The sequence below is a fragment of the Suncus etruscus genome, chromosome 12, assembly GCF_024139225.1.
Source record: "Suncus etruscus isolate mSunEtr1 chromosome 12, mSunEtr1.pri.cur, whole genome shotgun sequence".
Classification (NCBI taxonomy): Eukaryota; Metazoa; Chordata; class Mammalia; order Eulipotyphla; family Soricidae; genus Suncus; species Suncus etruscus.
The window spans coordinates 29,066,670-29,093,666 of record NC_064859.1 but is presented as its reverse complement, the minus strand read 5'-3'; the positions used below and the strand labels follow the sequence as shown (position 1 = coordinate 29,093,666).

The window sequence follows — 26,997 nt, the reverse complement described above, 5'->3', positions numbered from 1 at the left end:
AAGAAGATTAAATTGTTTAGCTCAATATTTAATCTGTTACTTCCTTTCTAAAGACACCCCATGGACTTTGTCATGCATTTGGCTGATACGAAAGATATTGATCAGTCATAAACCAAAAAATGCAGGAGAATGGCCAGCACAGCCTCTTCCATCCCCACCTTATAATTAAATTTTGATTTGAACTGCTTTTGATTAATCTTCTTATTTGTGAGTGTGAATTTGAGAGGGTTGCTAAGTTTCTAAAGTTGCTGGCATTGGTCTCCGGTGAATGGTTTAGCTAAAGAACAGTATGATTGCGTTTTTATGGTTTTCAGATATTTAATAGCTTCTTCCTGTCATTTTCTGAATGACTGAATACAGTTGAGCCCTCTGGGAGCAGTGCACCATCTGAGAGTTGGGGAAATGACTGAGATCTGTGTACTTGACTGATTGCCTTAGTCTTAATTGTTCTCTTAATTAGCTGCAGTAGTAACTGCATCTGGGGAGAGATCTCCATATTGGTAAACAGCTCCCTCCACCTTGGCGCTCAAGGGAATGCCTTTTGGAGTTCTGACAGTGAACAGTTCACAGGCTGGTTTCTCCTTGGATTAGGGGAACTGCCAAATTGGCAGACCCCCAGGCTCATGTGCTCCTCCTGTGATCTGTCACTGGGCCTCTGAGAAACAGGCCTCCAACTGTTTGTCCTTAAGCAAATTAAGTTTTAATATGCAAAAAGCTGCCTATCTTAGGCTGAATGAATGAATATAAACATCCAAGTAAGGGAATGGGTTGCACTGGAGAAAGGCCTAGGAGGAAGGCCAGTTTAGGACAGGAGCAAGGTGTGCTATCTTCTTTCCAGGTGTGGCTCCTCCTAAGCAATTTGTATGTTCTCATGAGAGAGTCATGATGTGTTCAGCTCAGTTGTTTCTGAGGTGTAGGTTGGCCCCTGAAACCTGGCCTTGATTTTTATTACTACTTGAGATTTTCCTATTCATTTACATTTTTTTCCACTGAGGTGTTACACTGAAACACCAAACATGCTCTCCTCTGCAGTTCTCCTTTCCCAGAAGAGGAAAGTTCACTTATCTAGTAAACTAAAGAATAAAGAATAAAAGGCCTAAGAATAAAAAGTTTCTGAAGGTGAGCAACATGCTTTTGTGTAAGTGACAGCACAGTTTTGGCTTTGGTAAGACAATGTGCACTTCAGAAGCAGGTTGAACCAGTTCAGATTTTTACTATGTGGAAGAGAAAAAAATGAACATCATTACAAGGTTATCAATTAATAACTTTATATTTTAAAAGGTCATAGAACATGGTAAAAAATTGGTTTGGAGAAGCAGGAGTATTTAAAAATAAGACCAACTAATTTTCGGAATTTTGCCGGTAAATACTAGGCAATAAGTGCATTGGAAAAGGGCTGATATAGAATGCATCCATGAGTTTTTAGGCAAATAAATTTTTTTTTCTTCCCAAGCATCCCTTTGGACAGAAATACATATAATCTTTCTCTATCTTATGATATGAAGACCAAACAAGGTAGTAATAAAATCATTTGAAATAGGTAATATTCAAAAAGGGATTTATATTGTTGTGCATATTTATACTTTAAAGTCAAATTGTCAAACTTGCAACCAGTTGTCATTGTTCTATGGATTAAAAGAAAAGTCTGGATATGGTAGCATTCCATGTCTTTTTATGAGTCTTTTCTCCCAGAAAAAGACCTTACTTTTAAGTTAACAGGTAAAATTAAAAAAATAAAATAAAATAAAATAAATACATTAAAAATGTTTTAAATTTTTGTTGTATAGAAAAAAAGCTCACCGGGGCTGGAGAGATAGCATGGAGGTAGTGCATTTGCTTCGCATGCCGAAGGACCCTCTCTCTCTCTCTCTCTCTCTCTCTCTCTCTCTCTCTCTCTCTCTCTCTCTCTCTCTCTCTCTCTCACCCAGTCTTTGGGCCACACCCGGCTGTGCTCAGGGGTTACTTCTGGCTCTGTGGTCAGAAATCACTCCTGGCTTAGGGGACCATATGGGATGCCGGGATTCAAACCCAGGTCAGTACTGGCTTGGCCACATGCAAAGCAAATGCCCTACTGCTGTGCTATCTCTCTGGCCCACTTGCCCTCTCTTTCTTCTGCTTGATTAGTTAGAAAAGTAAATATTAAATTCCCCAATCTTTTTCCAACAACAGTTGACCATCCACTTGCTGTCACTAAAATGAAAATCTTGCATTTATGTGCTTAGAACTATTTCCAGTGACATTTGTTTTTACAACTGGTGACGCTCAGGGGTTACTCCTGGCTATGCGTTTAAAAATTGCTCCTGGTTTAGGCGACCATATGGGATGCCAGGGATCGAACCCAGGTCCGTCCTGGATCAGCCACGTGAAAGGCAATGCCTTACCGCTGTGCCATCACTCTGACCCCTAAAAATATGATTTTAAAAAATATTTTTATCCTTCCTATTCTTATTCCTTAAAGTCAAATTTGATGCTAGGTAAAGCACTAGACATTTTGGTAGATGTAAAGGTGACCACATAGTGGAAAATGGCAGAAGTGCCTGCACTTTTCTTTCTTTCTTTTTCTTTCTTTCTTCCTTTCCTTTCTTTCTTCCTTTCTTTCTTTCTTCCTTCTTCTTTTCTTTTTCCTTTCTTCCTTCCTTCCTTCCTTCCTTCCTTCCTTCCTTCTTCCTTTCTTCTTCCTTTCTTTCTTTCTTTCTTTCTTTCTTTTCTTTCTTTCTTTCTTTCTTTCTTTCTTTCTTTCTTCTTTCTTTCTTTCTTTCTTTCTTTCTTCTTTCTTTCTTTCTTTCTTTTCTTTCTTTCTTTCTTTCTTTCTTTCTTTCTTTTCTTTCTTTCTTTCTTTCTCTTTCTTTCTTTCTTTCTTTCTCTTTCTTTTTCTTTCTTTCTTTCTTTCTTTTTCTTTCTTTCTTTCTTTCTTTCCTTTCCTTTCTTTCTTTCTTTTTTTTTTAGTAGAGGCCATAATCAGTGGTTCTGTGGTATATACAATGTAAGGAATGGAACTTGGGACCTTACATGTACTTGGCATATGATCTTATCACTCAAGCCACATCTCTGTCCTTTTATTTCTTTCTTTTGAGCTTATGTTTATGAAAGCAATGAAGAAGGGCAAATACGAATAGTGGCCACAATACCCAAGTGAATTTCTTATTACATGAGAGTAGAGATTGATCCATGAATAAGTCAACTGAATTGGGTTTTCTGTTTCCTGCAGCCATCGGCATTCCTAACTGATTAATGGAACTCTAAAGCAGAGGAAAGTGTATCACACCAAATAAGAGGCCTTAAAAGAAGCTGCTGCTTCAGGACAATTTTTTTTTTTCTGAAAAACTCTGTGCACTCTGATGAAGGCTTGAAAACTTGGCAAAAACATTCCAGGTGCTTAGCCCTTTGCCTGTTTTAGTAAATGTAGTTTCACTAAAATGTTGCATGACTACTTTTGCCCTACAATAGCGGAGTCGAATAGTTGCAACAGAAATTGTGACAGAGATAGCATAACCTGCCAGGCTGAAAGGACCTGTCCAATTACATTTCACTCTGTGACCATTCTTGCTCTTCCCCTAAACGTTTATAAAGCAGTAAAGCTCTGTGCTTTTAAAGAACATACCTTTAAAAGTATGTCTGTTAGCATGATGAATGCCAGGAAGAGTATGCTTCAATATTAGACTTTGTTTTCACTGGAGACAAAGATGTTGCTGTACTCGCCAGCACATCTTCAGAGATAAGATATTTCTGGCCTGTCTTCACTAGCCTATTCTTCAGTAGTTGATCTCTGAAGAAATAAATTCTAACTGGACACTGATGTTGGATTCTTCTCTAAGTGAATGCCAACTTCATTCACTCAAAAAAAAAACACAACAAACAAACAAAAACCAAAAAAAAAATCAACAACAACTGTCCCAGTGCTTGGAGAAGCTGTTCTGACCCCATCAGTCAAGGCTGCTCCGGTAAAAGTGGGGAACATCTGTCTATGGGCTATATAAGGCCCATGAGATCATGGTGTGGTCCTAGTACATAATGGGGTAGACATGTATGCTTCTTTTCATTTCCTCCTAGCCAGTCTGTCTGCCTATATTGTCTGGCTCGCAAGTAATATTATAAATATCTAATGGCCTTTGGCAGAAGAGTTCCCCACTTCTTACTGCATGATCAAAGTTACAAGTGGTCATGTGTTTGCTAACCCTCAAATTCAAGGTGTTTTTTTTTTTTGTTTTTTTTTTTTTTTTGCATCTTCAAGAAGAATGGACCACCTTTTCTCAGCACATTTGAAAGCTTCAACTATTATGTATTCATGGAAACAGTAAGAATACCTTATTAATTTCTTGCAATTTTCTCTGACTCTGTCATCTCTTCCTATCTCAGGTCTTAGATTTTCATTTCTCTTTAGTACAAAAAATGTACTTATTGTCAATTTACTTTTATTTCAGTGCAGGTAATATCTGGTGCATTGCTCTCCTCTTCCCTCTTTTCCTCTACTCTCGCCTCCTCTACCTTTCTCTCACCCTCTTTTTCTTCATCTCTCTCGCCTTTCTCCCTTTTCTTCTTTCTTCCCTCTCTCCCTTTTTCTCCTCATAAGCCCACTTATATGCCTTCTGAGAAGTAATAAAGGCACACATTAGTCATTTTGAAACTTAAGTTTTCTACCTTATTTTTCCCTTTCCTGGCTCTTCTTTTTTAGATGGAAAGGTAGAAATCCAATAAAAATTTAAAAAATTAGGATAATATAAAAAATCAAAGACAGTTGTAACGAGAGAGCTGAAGGTATTAACTTATTTATGATTTTAAACTGTTAGTGGCTTTGGGTCTGCTTTATTGGGATTGAAAAATACAAATTCTTCAAAAATATTTGGAAATTAAAACTTTTGCTGTTCAAAATAAAAGCAGATAGAGATCATAAGCATGTCTCTACATTTTGGAAAATACTTCATTTAGTATGCCTAGTTTTCAATTTTTTTTCAGAAAAAGAAGGAACAGATATGTTATTATCTGGATGTTTGAAAAATTTGGACTTTTGACCAGTTGACTAGATTAAGGGTCTGGAAGCTATTAATTTTAAGATTATTGCATTTTCTATGCCACCCATTAATACACTAGCAGTACAGATCCTGAAGCCAATGCCTGCATTTTAATTGAATGAATGACACTGAATTTACAGCTTACTTCCTATAAAGGAAGAGAGTGTTTTCATTATATGCCAGAGACATTTCCAGTAATTGGGTCTCTAATAGAGGTCAGACTATTTGTGAGATGTAGGGCTTGAGCAGTAGTACAGTAGGTAAAGCATTTTCCTTGCATGTGGCTGATCCAGGTTCAATCCCTGGCAACCCAAATGGTTTCCCGACCTCCCTTAGAGGTTTCTGAGTGCAGAGCTAGAAGTGGTTCCTGAGCTTCACTTGGTATAACCCCGTAACTACCTCACTAAAACCGAAAAGAATATTTATGAATATTCAAACCCTACTTTTCAAATATTGTAAGGGAGGGGCTGAGTTCTCTGTTTTAAAGAAGGTGTTGTTGTTGTTTTTTAAATCAAGAAATGCAAAGTATTGTCTTGGTTCAGCATTATCATGGCATAGCGTGTCCACCTTCATTTTTTTGTTTGTTTGTTTGTTTGTTTTTGGGTCACACCTGGCAGCGCTTAGAGGTCACTCCTGGCTCCATGCTCAGAAATCGCTCCTGGCAGGCAAGGGGACCATATGGGATGCCGGAATTCGAACCACCGACCTTCTGCACACAAGGCAAACGCCTTACCTCCATGCTATCTGTCTGCCCCCCCCCTTCATTTTCAATTCCTTAAAGTATAACATTTTGTGGTCTGGAGGTGACTTGTATGGCTTCTCATATTTTTCAATTAAGAAAAGAGAGGCATACAGAGGGCATATCTTGGTATAGCAGAACTGGGACTTAGCTGTCTAATTTTAACCCACCTGCTCTACTACATCAACTGCATCTGGAAAAGAAGAATTTGATTCCTGTAGACTCTAGATCTGAAACCACAACAGCAGCAATGAAATATCCAGACTGAACTTTGAAGTTCAGTCCAAAATGTAACAAAATAGATTAACTTTAACTTTAACCTTCCAGTTTACAAGTTCAAGAAACTCTAAAAGGAAAATGACCTGAAAGCCTGGGACAATTGTATCAGATCTTTGCAATTCTTTGGCTCAGCTGCAGAATTCTGCCTTTATATTGTACATATTTCAGATAACATTTTCCAAGAAACATAGAAAGAGAAACTTTCTTAAAGAAGTGACTTTAAAAGCAGAGAATTATCCTTGTCAGATACCAGCCTGCCTTTAGTAAAGCACTTCCAAAGTCATAGATATCACTGGTATTTTTTGTTGGTTTTTGTTTTTGGGTCACACCCGGCAGCACTCAGGGGTTACTCCTGGTTCTACACTCAGAAATCACTCTTGGCAGGCTCAGGCGACCATATGGGATGCCGGGATTCGAACCACCGACCCTCTGCATGAAAGGCAAACGCCTTACCTCCATGCTATCTCTCCAGCCACTGGTATTTTTTTTAAATATATTTTTCTTCTCCCTGTCTTTTTGTCTCCAGATTGTTGGCAGTGTTTAAGAAATTGTGAGAATATTTTACTAATTTTTTTAAGATAAGGATTTATAAATGACACATTTTTCTTAACAGATTTTGAATCTTTGGAAAGCTGGGAAGATAGCTCAAGGGTATGCATGTCTAGCATATATGAAGAATTTTGCCTGGCAGAGCATGACAGTCTCACAGTACTTTCTAGTGTAGCCATGTATTCCCTATGTAGAAGTGCAGCACATCAACCAACCACAGTGCCTTATTGAGTTTTGCCAAGAGTTACTTATTGATCCCGAGGAACTGGAACTGTGCTGGGTGGCATCTATCAAATTTTATTTTGACCTTTGAGATTTTTATTCTATTTAGCCTATAACCTTAAGATCCTACATACGTATAAAACACCTGATAACAGAAATAACAAACATTAGCTACCTACATGGTTTAGGCATAATTGATTTCCAAAGACTGAAAGTTGATATCATCATAGTGGTGAAAGGTGGTTTGTAAACAGAAGCCAGCTGCTACAGGAGTGGGGTCTTGCCTGGAAAATTATAGGAGGAACCCAATAATGAATACAATAGAGGCAAATATGCATAATTGCCCGAGGGAGCAATGTTTTGGTCAGTCTCGAAGACATTCAAACAATCAGTGTTTCTGAAGTTTTTTGGGGGCACAAGTTGTCCTTGAGTCCTCATCTTCTGGAAACAAGATGGAATTGCCTTTTGAAGGGAGAATAAAAGAGTTAGCAAGTCATGAAGATTTGGTAACCTTATAAGTACTAGGGGATCTGAAATTGCTGAAAGCATCCTACATATTTTGTACCTTAAGTGAGAAGACATTAGTTTCTGACCCTTCTCTGTTTTTATTTAATTCTGCTGCTGGCTAGGAAAAAAAGAAACTTGTGGCAACGTGTGCCCTTCTCAAAATGATAGGCTTAGACTTATGATGGAGCCATTTCTTGACACAGGTTCACATTAATCATTTCTCCAATATTCTATATTTTTTAAATCAAAACCTCATTCAACAAATGCTCAGATGAAGAATCCTGATGCCCTGGTCCCTATTGCCTTTTCTTGCTCCTAAAATTCATGCCATCAAAATTTTGGGTGGGCTTTGCTCATTTCATAATTGTACTCTTAAACTGGCAATAGTCCTGGTCAAAAGATATTATCATTTTTCTCTTCTCTCCCCAAAGCAATAATTAATTAAATACTTAGAGAGTCATAAAGAGAAATTAAATGCTGTGATAATATCTTAGGCAACAATGTTCCTTGGTCTTAGAAGTCTACATTCTGTTCAAAAGGCAAAGCAAGGTTTATTTGTTTAATTTATGAACATTTACTAAGTACCTCAATTTAGAAGGTTCTAATACTGGGCACATATACCTAAGGGCTCATGCTCTAGGGAAGGACCCTGATATACATTGTTTTATTTTTATTTATCTAGTTTTTTTTTATTCAAAACTTTATTCTTGTTACTTGTCTCTCAACCTGTGCCATTCCATGTAGGATCAGTCACAAATTTCCCTTCCACTGTCTTAATCCACTGTTCCCTCCCACAACCTAAGGACAGCCAGATTAATTACTCTGCTTCCATGTTCCTATAGTAACTATATAAGATTCATTCTATAACTAATATTTTATCATAATTTTTTTAATCTCAGTTCCTTATCTTACCTTTAGCAACAATTGAAAATACCTTCCTTTCCCTTTTGGATCATCCATACCTAGCCCTAGGCTTTGCTAACAATTGGAATTTAGTCAGTACTGCAGTTTTGCAATTTCAAATAAGAATAATTTCTCATTGCATACTCAGTTCTAGGGCAGAGGGGAACATCTAGACCCAAGGAGCATGCTAGACAGGCATCTGGGGTGGTTTTCTATGGAGGTTAAGGCTTTGTTCACCCTAGTTTCATGGAGAATTAGATCAGCCACTCCACTGTGCACCTTTGGAAACAAAAGGAATCCTCTCCACCTTGAGCCATTTTCAGTGTCAATCTACTCTCAGTTCCTCACTGTTCTTTGCTATTGTTTCCCATAGCATTCTTAGCATCAACCTCCCGTTCTAAATAGTCACCTCACCCCAGGGTTTTCTTTCTTCATAAATTGCTTGGATATGATTTTCCTGAGTCATTTAATTACTAGCACAATCCCTCTCTTTGTTACTTAACTTCTGCTCTGGGACGCTAGGGCCAATTTTTTGAATTTGAAACTAGAGTGACTAGCTCCCCCTGTTAATAGATTTAAGGAATTTTGAAAAGTTATAATGGGCCAATCAATTCTCCACACTCTATGGGTTTCTTTTTAAACATGTAGTGTTAACAATAACTGCCACTTGCATATCATATTTTCTCTTTGATTTAAAAGTCAAAGGTTATGGAAATAATAATTTAAGTTTCTAACATGTAAGTATCATGTATGAGAAGAAATTAGGAACCCAAGCAATAATACAGCAAACAGTACTCTTGCCTTGCATGTGTTCAGGTTCAATATCTGACCTTGCATAGGGTTCCCATATCTCTTCCAGGAGTGATCAACCAGAAGTAAACCCTAAGCACTGTGTGATCCAAAAACCTAAATAAAAAAATAAATAAAATACATAATTTTAAAGAACTTTGCTTTAGGGGTGAGATGCTAATCTGTAATTGATAAGATCCAGTTGTGGAGGAGGACCTGAATGCAGGGTGTAGAAGAGCTGGATGATGAAGATTGGCCACATTGCAGAGGCAGGAGACCTTTAGAGGGGCTCATTTGCTTTTTATGTCATGCATCATGAGTCTCTTTGTGTGACTAGGACCACTCAGCATATTTAGTTATGTTCATGATTTTTTTTCCATGACTCTGTACTCATGGACCACTGCTGTTGGTGTTTGGAGGATAACATGCGGTACCAGAGATTGAACCTGAATTGGAATTTACATGTTATATGTATCTCTGGCTCAACAAATTTTAAATGTTGTTGTTTGATTCTACCACAAAATGAGGGGTCTTGTGCGGTTTATAGAATTAGATTTGGTCAAGAAAGTATCTAAGATGGTTCAAAGCAAGACAAATCCAATATTTTTATTTAATATTTTGGATAAAATAAAGTAATTTCCTCTTGTTGATGGGACTTATAATTATGCAAATATAGATTTAAAGAAGGGCATCATATGAGAAAGTTTCCTGGTTGTCATGGCCACATAAGTTGCATAGATACAAATAATAGGTAGACTCTAAGTTTGGGGGAATGAATTAAAACAAAAGGAGATTAAATAATAATTAACAAGTAATTACAGATTGGGTCTTATAATCTCAGTGGTGTTGACTCTGTGATTTGGCTATTTAGCTTTGTCCTTTATTTAACACCACAATATACTTGAATTTCCTTGAACTCTGTAGCCCTTTAATTTACATATGTTTCTTTTTTTTACCCCTTCTGCTCTATTTCTCTCCTCCTCACTCCTCACTTCAGCGCCCAGAGTGTTTTATGCAAACTTTGTTTAAACCATTGCATTCCTTCATTCAGGTTTTCTAAATAATGCATAAAAGCGACATGATTCTGTATTTATCCTTCTAAGTTACTTCATTTAACATGGTATCTTCCAGTTCCATACATGTTGCAGTAAATTGCATTATCACATCATTCTTTTAGAGCTATGTAATATTTCATTGTATGTATGTTTCAATGCACTTGTCTGTTGTTGGACATCTAGGTTGATTCCAACTCTTAGCTATTGTACTGAGTGCAGCAATAAATTGTGTGTGTGAAAACACCCTTTAGATTAAATCTTTTTATGTCCTAGGTATATGTGGATACACAAAAATGAAATTGTTGATTACTTGAAACCTCTTGATAGGAATCTTTATTAATATAGTACACAATGGAAAGAGCCACCTTTAAAGTCAGAAAACTTCAGGTCAAAAATCTATCCCAATTAATAACTTGTTTTATTCTTGACCCCAGATGTCAGTTTATTTATTTATGAAGTGAAATGAATGATGATTCCAATTGTATTAGTATTTATTTTTGAAAAAAGACACAGGGCATGACTAGTTAACTTAAAAAGCAAAGTGATTCTTTGACACAAACACAGTCACCATATCTGCACCTGGCCAACTCCATAGACTCACTTTGTTCTCTAAAACGACTTAAGCCAAATCAGGAAGAATTATGGGCCACACAGTTGAAAGATGGCAATCTCACGAAGAGAGAGTGGGCCAAGTCTCTGCCCTGCAGAAGCCATGCCTGCTGCATCCATCACCCAAAATCATTGCTTTGTCTATGACCCTGCTTCACCATTTCTCTATAGACCAAAACTATAGGTATGCCAATATTTGGGCTGAGCTGATATCACCATAAGTTTTCTTGGAGTGAGTGTGGGTACCCTTCCCCTACCTTCATACTTCCTAAAGACCTGGGAACTGAAAACACACCCTACAAAAGCCACAGTATCAGCAGTAGTACTTGGAATTTCTAAATCATGTGGATGGGAACTCCATTTATATCTAATTTTGTCATCCCCATAGAAACACATTAATTTAGATTCCAATTTGTGTCTGAGGCCACCTTAAATTTGGAACCAAATGAAGTAAGAGAATGACCACTTAGCAATAAGGGCTAACTAAAACTTCTGACAATGACTTAATGACTTAATGACCTCTATACAGTAATTCTCTAATTTGCTTGTCGCTACAATTTTTCTTTCTTTCTTTCTTTCTTTCTTTCTTTCTTTCTTTCTTTCTTTCTTTCTTTCTTTCTTTCTTTCTTCTTTCTTTCTTTCTTTCTTTCTTTCTTTCTTTCTTTCTTTCTTTCTTTCTTCTTTTCTTTCTTTCTTTCTTTCTTTCTTTCTTCTCTTCTTCCTTTCATTCTTTCTTTTCTTCTTCTTCCTCCTTCCTCTCCTTCTCTTCTTTCTTTCTTTGTTATTTCTTTCTTTCTCTCTTTTTTCCTTATTTCTTTTTTTATTTTTTTCCAATTTACCTGGAAAAAATTTTGTTGTGATCAACTATGTCAACTATGTGATACATGCTTGTAAATAAAGTAAAATAAGATTAAAAAATAAGAAATGTGATTCACTGGGAAAATGTTAGATACTCATTAAAATTGAAGAGGAGGAGTGAGAAGTTAGAATTGAAAACAAAGTATAGAAAAGGAAATTAAGATTAGAATTTTAGTTTAGGTTTTAGCTAAAGAAAGGAACAGTACAGGTTAGACACTTCCAGAAGTAGTACTATATATATGTTTATATATCTATATATATAAAATGCACTATATGGGACATGGAGTCATTTTCTTTAGTGGCACTCACTCTGCATTTAAAGCCTTTTTGGGCATCCTTTTGTGCAAGTTAATGAAGGATTTTCAAGAAGGAAAAATGAGTTGAGTATTGAGCAGTCTGACATAATAATAAGAATGTGTTGCAAAAGAACTATTGAATGGACAGAGGGATTCAATGTACCAAGCGTGCAGCTTACATACAAGGAGGCCTCAGTGTGAGCCTCAGGACTGTTTGGCTCCTGAGCATTACAGAGTGAAATTCCAACAAAAGAATGAACAGAAAATGGGGATGGGGTAGAATAGAGCACAATAGGCTAGTAAGATAGCTCAATAATGTTTTGTATGCTAGAGACTTAGTTTTGATGCTTGATATCACATGATCCTCTGAGAACTACTAGATCTACCAGTTGTGACCCCCTCAAACAAACAAACAACAAACAACAAAAAATTGCTGAGAAAGTTTTTTGAAGTACAATTTTTAAAGACCTTTGCCATGTTCACTTAACATCAATTTCTTTTTTTTCACAATTTTTCTCATGACAGGGCCAATACTGTAAATCAGTTATCAGAGAATAAGTTCTGAGACCCAGATTCTAACAGCATATTCTCACTTTCCCACCAAGTATTCTCTACTCAGAATAGTTTGTTCAACCTGGGGCCTGTCTGTTCTGCTGAGTCTGCCCATTTTCCCTCTGCTGTGTGTAGTTTCAACTGCTCTGCTGAATGATTAGGTTCTTGAGGCAAAGTCAGGCATTTATTGCATCATCTCCCTAAAAGTGCTTAGGATAGGCTCTAGCACAGGCAGGTGCTTTTTGATCAATGTTTATTACTGATTGATCCAAAATTAGAACTGACTGAATGACTTTTCCAGGAAAACCAGAAGAGGACTGTATCCCTAGTGCCAGTAACTGTGCCTAGCATGTATGTATCTGTGAAAGGAGAGAACTGGTATAAAATAGAAAACATCCAAATCAAAGGCTCCCAAAGCTCTAAGGCCATTCTAAAGCTATTTATACTTGTGACTGTGTCTTTTTAGGTTTAACTTATTAAATAGTCCCGTACATTTCTACCAGATTGATGTCAAAGAAAACAGTGATGGCTTACTGAATTCTGCCTATATGAAGGAGAAAAACATAAGGATCTGTGTTGGGGAAAATGATGATCTCTTTGCCTGCTGAGTGTGTGGAATTGGGATAGGCACTTTCAGTAGCATTAGGGTTTGGGAAGCACTATTTGCATGGGTAATAATGTATAGAAATGGCAAACACATTCCTGTTCCTTTAAGAAACTCATAGTATGGGGACAACACCTAGGATTCTTAGTTGCTCTGAAATTGGCCTTCCACGCATGGTATCCTTGGGAAGCATTCTACGTGAGGAGGATATTTCTATGTTGCTGACCTCCTTTCAATTGTTGGGATTTTTTGAGTACCAGAGGTTCTTTTTGGGATGATTACTATTTTTAAATTTTAATTTTTGGGAAAGCCCCCAAAGCAGTGATCTGGAAGCCTTGGAAACGACTAGAAATGATTAATCAACTAGGCCAGAGTTCAGAAAAAAGACCAGTGGATATGATGTTGCTTAGGCTCCAGAATGCCAGGGACCACCTGAGTCACTCTGGAGTTACTTTCAGGGCTATACTCTTAGGGGACAAGGTGGTTCTAGAAATTGAACCCATATCCAGCCAATTTTAGGTGTGTCCCCTACTCACTATCCCTGGAGAAAAAATTTCTTTTCAAAAAAAAAACTTTTTTTCTAAAAATTAGATCAGAGTCTTAGACAGTATAATTATAACATTTTCTGATTTTTCAGTTTCTAGATTTTAGTACCAAAGTTCTAGGACTGCCTTTCCCAAACATTTTTATCAACTACAATTTAGTAATTGAAAATTTTTCTGTGTGTATAAGTGACATGTGTGTGCTTACATATATGTTCATATGTAGAGATCAGAAGGTCATGAGGATAGGTATAGAAACTAGGACCAGGAAAAAGGAAGAACAGAATGGTACATAGTTATTAACATTTCCTTTTCTAATTCACCATCAGTGACATATTCATGTGTTAATTATTTACCTGATTTGTATGGGTTTATTATTAGAAACCTTCTGTGTCCAGTGACTTCAAGGCCTTTTGATTATTTGAGTTTTGAGAGAGGCAGGCAGGACTGGAAGGAAGTTCTTTCCTGAACCACTTCTGACCTTCAATTTCTGGTCTGCTTTTGGCGATGAACATTTAACTGCCCATTCATGAAAGGAGTTAATAGTTTCCTTTATAGTGGCTCTGTGAGTGCTTAATTCTTCATCAGTGCCCAGGTTTAGACGATGCTTCAGAGCACAAGGCTCCTTCTGATACTCATCTACCCCAATAACAGCTTCATAACTTGGCTTTATGCTTCAAGATTTTTTTTTGTCTTCAGTATTTCTTCCAAATTCACTCAAACGTTCCACAATCCCACAAAAGTCATATGGTCTGTGCACCAAGCATGTAATTTACTGATCCCATGATTAGACATGCACAAAACCTCAGTGCTATTAAAATGAACTCTGCTTTGGCCTTTGGATTGCTTTCTCCTAAACAAAGCTCCTAGACACATGTGAATGGAATTAGTCCTCAGCTTGCTCTGGCCTGCAGCACACTGTACTTTTGCTCTGCAGGCCTTCCAAGGCTATGGCAGCCCAAGTATTGTGATTAGAAGTCTATGATTCATTCGCAGATGCATGCTTTGGGCTACAATTCCAAGGTGAAAGGTGTTTCACCCTTGGTCTCAATGTGATTTGGGTACAGAGCTCAAGGGAAGAGGTTTTTTTTTTGATAATTTCATTTTATGATTTTTGTTCTTTTGTTGTCTTGGCAACCAGAATAATAATCTTAAGTGTCTGTATTTATATATTCTTTGGAGAATATTTTATCACAAATCTTTCCCAAGAATCTCTGTCTCATGATGCATTGATTACTCCTCAGCGTCCTTCTTTTGTATATGCGAGCAAACAAGGGAGAAATGTTAGCATGATATAACTGACCTCTGACTTGAGGATCAAGAGTCCTCAGTTTGTACATTACATTTTACCTTTCTAGCTCTCAGTTTTTTCAGATTAAATGAACCACATGATTTCTATAAGCTCTGAACTGCCATAACCCTAAGTCAGAATTAAGTAAAAATGTGCCAGTACTTGTGAGTCTTGTAAAAATCTTCTGCATTATGCATGGGAATTTTCCAATTCTTTGCTCTCTCATTGACCAGAATATCTTTTTATTTGTTGAAATATGTTATTTCACCCACATCAGTTATCAACATTTTGATGAAGAGATGAAGATTTTCAGGTAAACCCATGATATTGATAGAATGCTAGGCTATCTGAAGCCCTTATTTGAACCAGGGTTGGAAGGAATGTCATGAAGTTCTTTCCTGCTCTTTAATACTTTACTTGTCCTTATAACCTCTCTCCTGCACTGGCTCTTCTCATCTTTGCTATTCACAGACTTGAGAGCCTCAGTGAAAATCTGAGACATTAAGTTCCCAGGGTATAGGAGACTCCTTGGAAGGTGGGGACCTTTAAGTACACTGGCTGAGAGCTCAGCCACTGAGATTTCACCTGACACTGCAATGCCTTTTACCTTCTTGAGCTTGTCCTTTGATTTACTTTTGTCTTTTGTGTAGTGTCAAGTGAGGATCATTGGTAGTTATAGCAACATAACTTCTTGACCATATCAAATGTACCTTTCAGAGTTGGAAATATAATATCATTTTACATAGGAGAAGCTTTCTACATAACAGTAACATACAAGAGTGATCTTTTCCTCATTCTGTACATATACACTGACTTGATGTGATGAAGGTATAGGTATATAAAGCACCCTTTGACTTATTTTTAGATTAGGTTTAGTGACTGCTTTGACTGGTGAAATATAAAAGCACATGGATTGACTAGGCACTTTTCATATCTTGCACAATTTCTTTTGTTTCTTTATGCTCTTGTGACTAGCCTTCGTAGAACCTGGTTTGTGATTGGTGAAGGTGAATAGAGAAACATGTGACTGCGACTCATCAAGTTCTGTTGTCTCAGTTATTCTCCATAGGTCAATAACTACTGGTAGTAAGAGAAGTATTTTTTTCAAGGCACCAAGATTTTGTAACTATTTGTGATCTAGCAAACATTAGCTCTTAATTTCTTTTTCTTTTTCTAAAAATGTAGGGTCACACCCAACAGGGCCCAAGAGGTTTGTTGTGATCTAAGTGTCTCAACTCTTATACTAAGTGGAAACTAAGACTCAAAAATCTTTAGTAGCTTGATGAGAATCATGAAGATAGTAGAATAGTGTGCAGAATCAACTATAATTCATTTCATTCAAAGCTACATTATTTGTTTTGTTTTTGTTTTTGTTTTTGGGCCTCATCCATTGACACTCAGGGGTTACTCCTGGCTATATGCTCAGAAATCGCTCCTTGCTTGGGGGACTATATGGGCTGCTGGGGGATCGAACGGCAGTCCGAACCGCTCTGGCCCCTCAAGGCTACATTATTACATTAGGAAATATTCTCTGCAACAGTTAAATAATGTAATGAATCTATTCTGAGTAATTTTCCAAGTTTTAGACCAAGTAAAGTGGGGGGCCAGTGGAATAGAGAGGGACTTTATCACTGACCCTCTACTATTCCCTTTGGGAACACTAATCTGACCACACTTTAGTATGTTTTGTTTTGTTTTGTTTTGTTTTTGTTTTTGTTTCTGTTTTACATGGTGAAGCTCAGGGGTTTCTCCTGGCTATGTGCTCAGAAATCACTCCTGGCTTGGGGGACCATATGAGACACCGGGATCAAACCAAGGTTCGTTCTGGGTCAGTTGTGTGCATCTTATGTTTTACTTTATATTTTTAAAGAACATTGCTCCAGTTATCTGGAAACGAATTATGATCAAATATGTCAACTATGTGATGCATTTTCTTTAAATAAATAAAAAGGAAAGAAATAGAGAAAAATTTATTAAGCTTTTTCTGCTCATGGATACTTTTTGCATGAAAAAAAAATGTATCACAGGTGAGCACTGCCAGAAACACTTCAGATTAGGGAAATGTTGTGGTATCTTTTGATCACTGGATGTTCAGAAATCTTTCCAATGCTTTTGTGATCCCCACATTTAGTTATATTATGGGATAATGACCCCCAGTTTAAGAAGTTAGGAAGTAGAGAATATAGAAGCTACTTAAAAGCTGTAGAGACAACTAGTAGCTTTAAACATCACCTAGTGTTGTCTGCTTCCCAGTCCCATTAATTATGGTCCCCTCTTGAATATAACAGGCTAAGTCTTCTGCAAATCTCTTGCCTGAATGTTTAATATAGTGGAGGCTTATTGAGATTCTACATGGGGAGCCTCATTTTTCTTTTATTAATTGTAATGAGAGTTATTTTTGTTGTCTTAAATATAAAACCTCCCTCTGGGGAGTTGTGGGCCCATTATAGACACAAAGTACCCAACACTCCTCTGTTCTTATGACAAGCCTAGGAGGGAGGCAAAGCAGGAGCCACTTAATCAGAATTAGAATGTGAGATGAACTCCTAAAAGCTTTACAATGGGAAACTGCAAGTAAAACAAATTAAGAACCTTGGCTATTGCCAAGTCAATCCCACTGGATAGCACCCAGGGCAGACAAAGAGAAAAGAGGAAAAGGAAAGGGAAGTAGGAGAGAAAAAGCATCCATGGGGTGGAGAAGCCAGGAGGATAAAGGCAGGTTCTGAAATGCAGAGTCAAATTCTGCTGGGTGGGAAGTTATTTTTATGGTTTGCCAGCAGCTGTCCATTCCTTTAGTGCCACAAATGTACATCTTCATGGCTGGGAATTTCTCCCCAGGACTGACCCAATTTGAAGGAATAATGGTGCGACCTGACATTGCTTCTTTATTAAGTAGCAGCCAGTCCTACAATTGTGCCCTCACATCAAGGGCAAACTTTTGTAATATTTTCCATCACTACTGTCCTTATTAAACTCTTTTACCTAAAGTATTGTAAATAAACTCTTTCAGTTTGACGACATTAATTCATCATTGCTTGAACTTCCCTCTATGACTATTTCCTTCCATGAAAATTTTGGAGAAGGTATATTGCCCAATAAAGCTATTACAATACAAATACCCTCACATTAAAATTTTTTAATAATTAAAAAATTAATAAAATTATTTAAATAAAACATTTTTAAATAAAAATGAGTGTTTGTCTTGTTTATTCAAGAAGTTATTCTTTTTTTTTTAATCGCCATGTTTACAAAAATATTCTACTGGGGTTTCAGTCATAGAATTTACTTCATCCTTCACCAGTGCAATCACCAAAGTCCCCTCTTTCTCTCCCCCACTCCAATTCCCTGCCTGTCTCTCAGAGAGGCATTCGGCTTCTCTCCCTCACTGTCATTGTCATGGTAGGTGTCATTGTGGTTTGTACTCTAGCTGCCCTCACTGCTCTTTGTGACAAGCTTCATGTCATGAACTGGTCAACCCGGCATACTGCTCTATTGACTCTGGATATACATGCTGTACTTTCTTTTATTTTTCTTACATTCTCAGATGAGTGGGACTATTCTATGTCTATCCTTCTCCTTTTGGCTCATTTCACTTAGCATAATAGTCTCCATGTCCATTCCTTTCTAGGCAAATTTCCTGACTTTATTTTCCTAATATTTTAATTTTTCCACTGTGTAAATGTACCACTGTTTCTTTAGCCACTTATCTGTTGTTGAGTACCTGGATTATTTCCAGATTCTGACTATTGTAACTAGTGCTGAGATGAACATAAAGAGTGCAGAGGGCATTTTGTATTGTGTTTTTGTATATCCCTAGGAGTGGTATTGCTGGATCTTATGGTAGCTCAATATCCGGCTTTCTAAGGAATATCCATATTGTTTTTTCAGAAAGGATAGACTAGATGGCACTCCCACCAGCAGTGAATGGGAGTCCATTTCTCCCTGCATTCATACCAGTGCTGATTGTTCTTATTCTTTGTGATGTGTGGCAGTCTCTGTGATGTGAGATGATAACTTATTGTTGCTTTTATTTGCATTTCTCTGATGATTTGTGATGTGGAGCATTTATTCATGTGTCTTTGGCCATCTGCATTTCTCTTTGAGAAAATGTCTGTTCATTTCTTCTCTCTCTCTCTCTCTCTCTCTCTCTCTCTCTCTCTCTATATATATATATATATATATATATATATATATATATATATATATATTGGTTTTTTGGGCCACACTCATTTGATACTCAGGTGTTACTCCTGACTAAGTGCTCAGAAATCACCCCTGGCTTGGGGGGACCATATGGGACTCCAGGGAATCGAACCATGGTCCTTCTTTGGCTAGTGCTTGAAAGGCAGACACCTTACCTCTAGCACCACCTCACCGGCCCCTTCTCCCTATTTTTTGATAGGGTTAGATGATTTTTTTCTTGTTAGCCCCTTATTAGATGGGTTTTGAGTAAATAGTTTTCCATTTCATGGCTGCCCTTTCTATCCTAGTCACTGTCTCCTAGGAGATGTGGAGACTTCTCAGTTTAATGTAATCCTATTTGTTTATCTCTGTTTCCACTTGTTTGAACAGTGCTATTTCCTCTTTGAAGATGCTTTTAGTGTCAATGTCATAAAATGTTTTGCCTATGTTTTCTTCTATATACCTTATAGTTTCAGGTCTGATATCAAGGTCTTTAAGCAACTTTTATTTGACCTTTGAGTGTAGTGTTAGATAAAGGTCTGAGTTTGCTTTTTTGCATGTGGTTGAGCACCTCTTGTTGAAAAGGGTTTCCTTGCTTCATTTTATGTTTCTTGCCCCTTTATTAAAGGTTAATTGTGTGTCTGGGGTTCATTTGTTGAATACTCTATTCCATTCATTTGAGGGTTTATCTTTATTCCCAAACTATGCTGTTTTGATGACTATTGCTTTGTGTGTGGCGGGGGAGGGGCTTGGGCCACACCTGGCTACACTCAGGGGTTACTCCTGACTATGTGCTCAGAAATCGATCCTGGCTTGAGGGACTATATGGAATGCTGGGGGATAGAACCACAGTTTGTCCTAGGTCAGCCGCATGGAAGGAAAACACCCTACAGCTGCTCTACCACTCCGGCCCCTATTGCTTTGTAATACAATTTAAAGTTGGGAAAAGTGATGCTTCTAATATTCTTTTTCATAAGGGTTGCTTTAGCAATTCATGGGCATTTGTTCTTCCAAATGAATTTCAGAAATGTTTGATCCACTTCTTTCAAGAATGTCATGGCTATCCATAGAGGAATTACATTAAACCAATTAAAGCAATGCTTCGGAGAGTATTGACATTTTAATAATGTTGATCCTCCCAATTCATGAGAAGGGTATATGCTTTAATTTTTTTGAGTTCCCTTTTATTTCTTGAAGCAGTGTTTTTTAGTTTATATATATACATATATATACACACACATACATATATGTATATGTTCTTCACCTCTTTAGTTGACTTCAAGGCATTTGAGTGTCTATTTTACTATTTTGAATGGGATTGCTTTTTTATTTCTTCTATTTCTTCTCTACCAATATTTATATACAAAAAGGCTATTGATTTATGTGTGTTAAATGTGTGTGCCATGTTGCTATATAAATCTATTGTTTATAGAAGCTTTTTGGTATTCTTCAGAATTTTCTTAATATAGTATTATGTCATCTCTAGACAGTGAGAGCTTATCTTCTTCCTTTCCTATATGGATGCCCTTGATATCTTTTTCTTGTCTAATTGCTTGGCAAGTACTTCCAGTACTGTGTTGAATAGGAGTGGTGAGATGGGGGAACCTTGTCTTGTATCATATTTTAGAGAAAAGACTGTCAGATTTTACTTAGTTTAATATTTGCCATGGGTTTGACTATATTGAAAAAAGTTCATTTTATTTCCATTTTATTGAAAGTTTTTTAACATGAACAACTGTTGGACCTTATCAAATGCTTTCTCTGCATCTATTCATATTATCATATGGTTTTTATTTGTTGTGGTGGTGTATTACATTGATTGACTTGTGTATGTTGAATCATACTTAAATCTCCAGAATGATTTCTACTTGATGAGGCGTTGGATCTTATTTGATAGAATTTTGTTGAGGATCTTTGCATATGTGTTCATCTAGGATATTGGTTTGTAGTTCTCTTTTTTGTGGCATTTCTTTCTGCTTTTGGTATCAGGATATTAGCTTCATTAAAACTATTTGGAAGTGTTTGTTTCTTTAATTTCCTAGAAGAGCCTAAAAAGGATTAATAATTACTAGTAGGTCCTCTTGAAAGATTTGAAAGAATTTTCTAGTGAATCCATCTGGGCCTGGGCTTTTGTTTTTTTGGGAAGACTTTTGATTACCATTTTGATTTCTCAACAGTGACAGGTCTATTCAGACATGCTAGAATAATCTTGGTTTAACTATGAGCAGTTATAGAAGACCAAAAATTTACCCATTTCTTCCAAATTCTCATGTTTTGTGGCATAGAGTTTATCAAAATAATCTCTGATTATCTTTTGAAGTTTTTGTCTGTAGTAATCTTCCCTTTTCATTTCTAATTTCTTTGATTTAATTTCTCTCTATTATTTTCTTTGTAAGTTTGGCTATAGTTTAATGATCTTGTTTATTTTTTTTAAAACTCTTGCTTTCATTGATATTTTTGGATCGGTGTGTGTGTGTGTGTGTGTGTGTGTGTGTGTGTGTGTGTTTCACATTCTTAATTTCTGCTCTAAGTTTTATTATTTCTTCCATTTGCCAATTTTTGGTTCATTTTATTCTTTTTCCAATTTTTAAGTTGCACCATTAAATTATTTATCTAGGCCCCTTCTTACTTCCTGATGAATGCTTTAAAAGCCACAATTTTTTTCTCTTAATACCTCTTTTGCTATATCCCACAATATTCTGATAATTTGTGTTTTTATTCTTGTTTGTTTTAAGAAATCTTTTGATTTCCTCTTTATATATCTTAGTAGATATATGTATCTACTAAGCCATTCTCTTTCATTTCTTCTTTCAGAGCTGTATATTCTTGATGGGCTTTAGCCTGGTTGACCTACAAAAGCAGGACAGTGTTTAATTCTCCTACTATTATTGTGTTGCTATTGATGTCTTTCCTCAGATCTGTTAGCAATTCTTTTAAATATTTTGCTGGTCTCTCATTGGGTGTATATATGTTTATGAGTGTAATTTCTCCCTGGTGCACATATCCTTTGATTATCAAGAAGTGTCCATCTTTTCAAGGGAGTTGTTTGCTTAAATGATTGTTCTCCAACCTTTGACTTTGAGCATATGTTTGCTCTGACTAAAACATTGGATTCAACATTTTGATTCATTTTGTCACTCTGTGTCTCTTAACTGATGCATTTAGACCATTGATGTTGAAAGAGATGATTGTCATGGTATTTAGGGTCATCTTTTCCTAAGAGTTTTTCTAAGAGTGTGTTTATTGGGTCTGCCTTGCCTTATAGTAGAACTTTCATTCTTTTTTTTTTTTTTTTTGGTTTTTGGATCACACCCGTAGGTGCCCAGGGGTCACTCCTGGCTTTGCACTAAAAGATTGCTTCTGGCAGGCACAGGGAACCATATAGGATGCCAGGATTCAAACCACCATCTGTCCTGGATTGGCTATGTGTACGGCAAACAACCTACTGCTGTGCTCTACTGCCCCTCATTTCTTCATTTAAGGTGGGTTTTGAATCTGTAAAGTTCCTCAACTATTGTCTATATGTGAAGCTGTATATCTTTCCTTCAAACCTGATTGTAAGTCTGGCTGGTTGACATATTCTTGGCGAAACATTCATTTCATTGAGTTTTGTTACTATATTCCACTACTGCTTAGGGCCTTGAGGGTTGCTTTTGATAAAACTTCAGGATGCTCCTTTGTACATAATTTCCCTTTTTGATCTTGTTGACTTCAGTGTAATCCATCCCTATCTGTGGAATTTATCATTGTGAGTAGGATGTGCCTTGGGGTGTTTTTTTTTTTTGGATCTCTTTTAGTTGGTATTCTTTCAGCATGTAGTTTGGCTCCATGTACTCTTAGCTCTAGAAGCTTTTCTGCAATGATGGCCTTTACTACGTATTTTTTGTGGAGATTTTCTTTATCACAGACCTATTTTTATCTGTTCATATTCTTTGAGGATTTTTTCCCCATTGTCTGATATATTATTTTAAGGCTATTTTCCAACCTTTTCTATTGAATGGAGTTGTTATGTTAAGATGAAATATCTTCCAGCTCACTGATTCTGTCTTTAGCAGCTGTTACTCTGTTGGTGTTGTTTTCCAGTGAAGTTTTCATTTTGGCTACCAATTATTTTTAACCCTGATATTTCTGTTTGAAGTTTTCTTTTTCTTTCTTTTCTTTTCTTTTTTTGCTTTTTGGGCCATACCCGGTGATGCTCAAGGGTTACTCCTGGCTATACACTCAGAAATCACTCCTGGCTTGGGGGACCATATGGTACGCTGGGGGATCAAACTGCGGTCTGTCCTAGATTAGTGCATGCAAGGCAAATGCACTACCTCATGCGCCACTGTCCATTTCCAGTTTGGAGTTTTCTTTTTTTACTTTTTTTTCTTTTTTGGTTTTTGGGCCACACCCGGCGGTGCTCAGGGGTTACTCCTGGCTGTCTGCTCAGAAATAGCTCCTGGCAGGCACGGGGGACCATATGGGACACCGGGATTCAAACCAACCACCTTTGGTCCTGGAACGGCTGCTTGCAAAGCAAACACCGCTGTGCTATCTCTCCGGGCCCAGTTTGGAGTTTTCTTATTTCTACTTTCATGTCCTCTTGATTCTTATTTGTGGTTTGTTTGGTTTGTTCCATAGATTTTTTTGAGTTCCTTTAACATCTTTCAAATTTCTTCTCTAAAGTCTTTCTCAGAGAAGCTATGTAGTTGGCTGGTACTTATTGGATCTTTAGATCCAACATCTTCATTCTTTAAGCATGGTGCTGTTCTGTGATGCTTTCCCATAGAGTCTTTTGTAGTGTTTATTTTTCTATGTGTTGTGCTGGTATACATTGATTAGGGGATAATCATAGCCATAGATGAAGCAGAGTGGCTATGCTACTCTGCTTTTGTGTTTCTGGGCAGGAAAAGCCTGTATGCTCTCAGTGGAAGAGGGGCATTGCCTCTCAGGTTAAATTTGTTCTTTGTGGTAGGGAGCACTCATGCCTCTGTTTCTCAGGGCTTCTGCCAGCCTCAAATCAAGCTGGAGTTTCTGCTGCTTTTTCAAGAAAAATTATTCTTATTTTCTCCCTACTACCTTTCCACATTCTTGCCATTTGGTATGGGCATCAAATAGCTACTTTTCTCTATGTCAAAAACACATGAATCTCAAATTAATTCAACAATGAACTTGCTCATAACTTTGAGAGTGAGCAAGAGTAGTTTTGTTAGTAAAGAAACTTGAGTTATTTTTCTACCTGCCTAAAAATATGTGATGTCTTCTTTATAACTGATCTGCATGGTTTATATAGTTTACAATGAAGTAGTGGACATGATTAATTTGATTTTATTTCAAGGAAGCTATCAGCTAGTTTGACTTCCCTGCTTTTTCCTATGACCAGTCTTCATGAAGTTTTGGCCTTAAATCCATAATGGTAGCTATATTTGGGACTATCTTCAGATTTCAGCTTTCTCTAGTCATAGCCCAGAATCTTATAAAAGATGATTTAGGTTGGATTTGAGATTAATATACAGCTAAAACTTAGATTAATCTGAAGACTGATTTGAAATTCTGGAAGTGGTTAGATATATCTAAGTTCTCCGGATAAGAAGGCATTTTTGGAGAGAAACTTCTCTAAAGCATTTTTTTTGTAACTTAAATTCTATTATTTATGTTACAAAGTTGTTCATGATTGAGTTTCCATCATAAAATGTCCAACACCCATCCTTTCACTAGTGTACCAATACTTTTGTTTCCTTCTTACCCTCTCTCTTCTCCCCTCTACCTGTTTCTGTCTCTTCTCTCTATCTTCTCTATCTCAAACTGTTTATTTCTGCAAAAATTTGTCTCTTTTTTGTTCTTCTTTATTACCCCTTAATACCAGTTTTTCTGACATTTTGTGTTCCTCCTGATGATGCTGTGTCTCTATTTGTTTACTCTTAAAGCCTATACATTCAGAAGCTTATGTTTCTTTACTCCTTAATGCTTCCGTGAAAGCTATTGTTAAATATTTCAGTAAATTGTCTCCAATTTGGGAGTTCATCTGCCCCAATTCCAACCCACCCTAGACTGAATACTATCTAGAATTGTGTGGGTAAGCTTCATTACATGGCAACTTACATCTTCAGTCTTCCTGGATGTTCTAATTTCTAGGACCCAGAGAGGCAAAGAAGGAGTTGTTTTATATACAGAAAGGTCTGGTTGGCTCTGAGTGCCTACTTCTTTTTCTCTTTAATGCATGTACTTCCTTAGATACTTGGCCCTTTGAGAGACCAGAAGTGAAAGTATCCTCTTTCCATTCCCTTTAGGAAGCTAAGAAAAACTAGAAGAAGATTTACAGGAAAGAATGTTGCTTGCGGGCCCGGAGAGATAGCACAGCGGTGTTTGCCTTGCAAGCAGCCGATCCAGGACCTAAGGTGGTTGATTCGAATCCCGGCGTCCCATATGGTCCCCCGTGCCTGCCAGGAGCTATTTCTGAGCAGATAGCAGGAGTAACTCCTGAGTACCGCTGGGTGTGGCCCAAAAACAAACAAACAAACAAAATGTCGCTTGCATCTTCCTAGTCTGGTAGATAGCAGATTTACTTCTAGATTTACTTCAGGGGATCTAAAGTTACTTTGAAATTTGGATCCAAAGTCTTTGTTAAAAGTAAGGAATGAATGTTCTTAACATCTTCTGCTCATACATGTTTCTTAAGTACTCCCAGAGTGATATGGATAGCTACAAAAACAGGCTTCTTGAATGTCTTGGTCTTCCAAAAGCTGTCTTAAGTTTTGAAAGTCATGACTCTTCATAGTGTCATCATTTTACCAATCTCAGAGTTATCTGAAATAGATATAAAAACAACAATAACAAAAAAACCAGCAAAAAACCCTCAGCAATTATTTTTTCTTTCTATTTTATTGAGCATGGTTTACAAGAATATAATGTTTTGCCTGTTAAGGGTATAAATTACCACATCATATGCACCACGAAAGAGCTAAACATGCAGGACTTTCCCATCCAGCTCTATTGACTTGATAACCTCAGTCTTGTTGTCAAGAGGCTAAGGATTATTTTTCTCCCTCACTATTAGATATGCCCTTAATTTGTTTATTTATATGGCACATAAACATAAGATTCTTTACTATTTGTCTTTCTTATTCAGTTTTATTTAGCTTAACATGACACTTTCTAGCTTCATACTTACTGTAAAATATAAGATTCCATCTTTTCTTATAGCTGAATATTCAATTGTGTTTATATACCACAACTTCTTTACCCACTCACTTTTTGTTGGGTATTTAAATTGTTTTCAGATCTTGACTTTTGGAGGTCAAGAATTAATCTTAATTTAAATTTTATGTAATTTAATAAAATTGAGTATTTGATTTAATATATAGTCAAAGTGTTTTAGGAAGAGTCAGAATTTGAGCCTCAATAACCTATTGTTTTAATATTAATGAAACCAAATATATGTGTATAAGATTTGAGACTTTCAAATTTTCTCTTACTAAAGACTATATGTTATGGGTTATGATAAAATTTAAATAAAAATCTTTTTTTTCAAGCAACATAATTTCATGAGGAAATTCTTGGATGTGTCAAAGAACAGGATTGTGGAATGGGTATTCATCATCTCATCATTCATTCAATAATGGAATAAAGAAAAAATGTTCATTTGATTCTCCTTGCTCAGGGGCCATGATAATCTCTGTATCATGCCAATTTTAGTATGTGAGCTGCCAAAATGAGCACTCATTTGATTCTCAAACTAATTTTAGGATACTTTCATCATTTCTGAAAGTTTGATTTTTAAAAGTCAGAGGTCTTCCAATTTTTAAAGTGCTCCCAGTTACATCTCTGAAATTTTGGTAGTATATGTTGAATATTTTTAAGTAGGAAAGCTGTTGCAGTATGTTATTTTTGGATAGTTTTAGGTACTTCTTTGAGACTCTTCTTTGGTGTGACCCAGGATTTTTTAACTTTATCATTACTGACATTTTGAGTCAAATAATTTTTCATTGTAGCAAGCTATGCTCTGCTGTAAATAAAAAGCTTATTAAAA

The 26,997-nt window shown here is 36.7% G+C and overlaps 2 pseudogenes; one reads left to right on the top strand and one right to left on the bottom strand.

Moving 5' to 3' along the window:
* LOC126024133 (probable dolichyl pyrophosphate Glc1Man9GlcNAc2 alpha-1,3-glucosyltransferase) overlaps positions 1-12,975 on the top strand; it is a 78,166-nt pseudogene extending 65,191 nt beyond the window's left edge.
* A 13,615-nt stretch (positions 12,976-26,590) lies between these two features.
* On the bottom strand, positions 26,591-26,687 carry LOC126025337 (uncharacterized; annotated as a pseudogene).
* Positions 26,688-26,997: the final 310 nt, after the last annotated feature.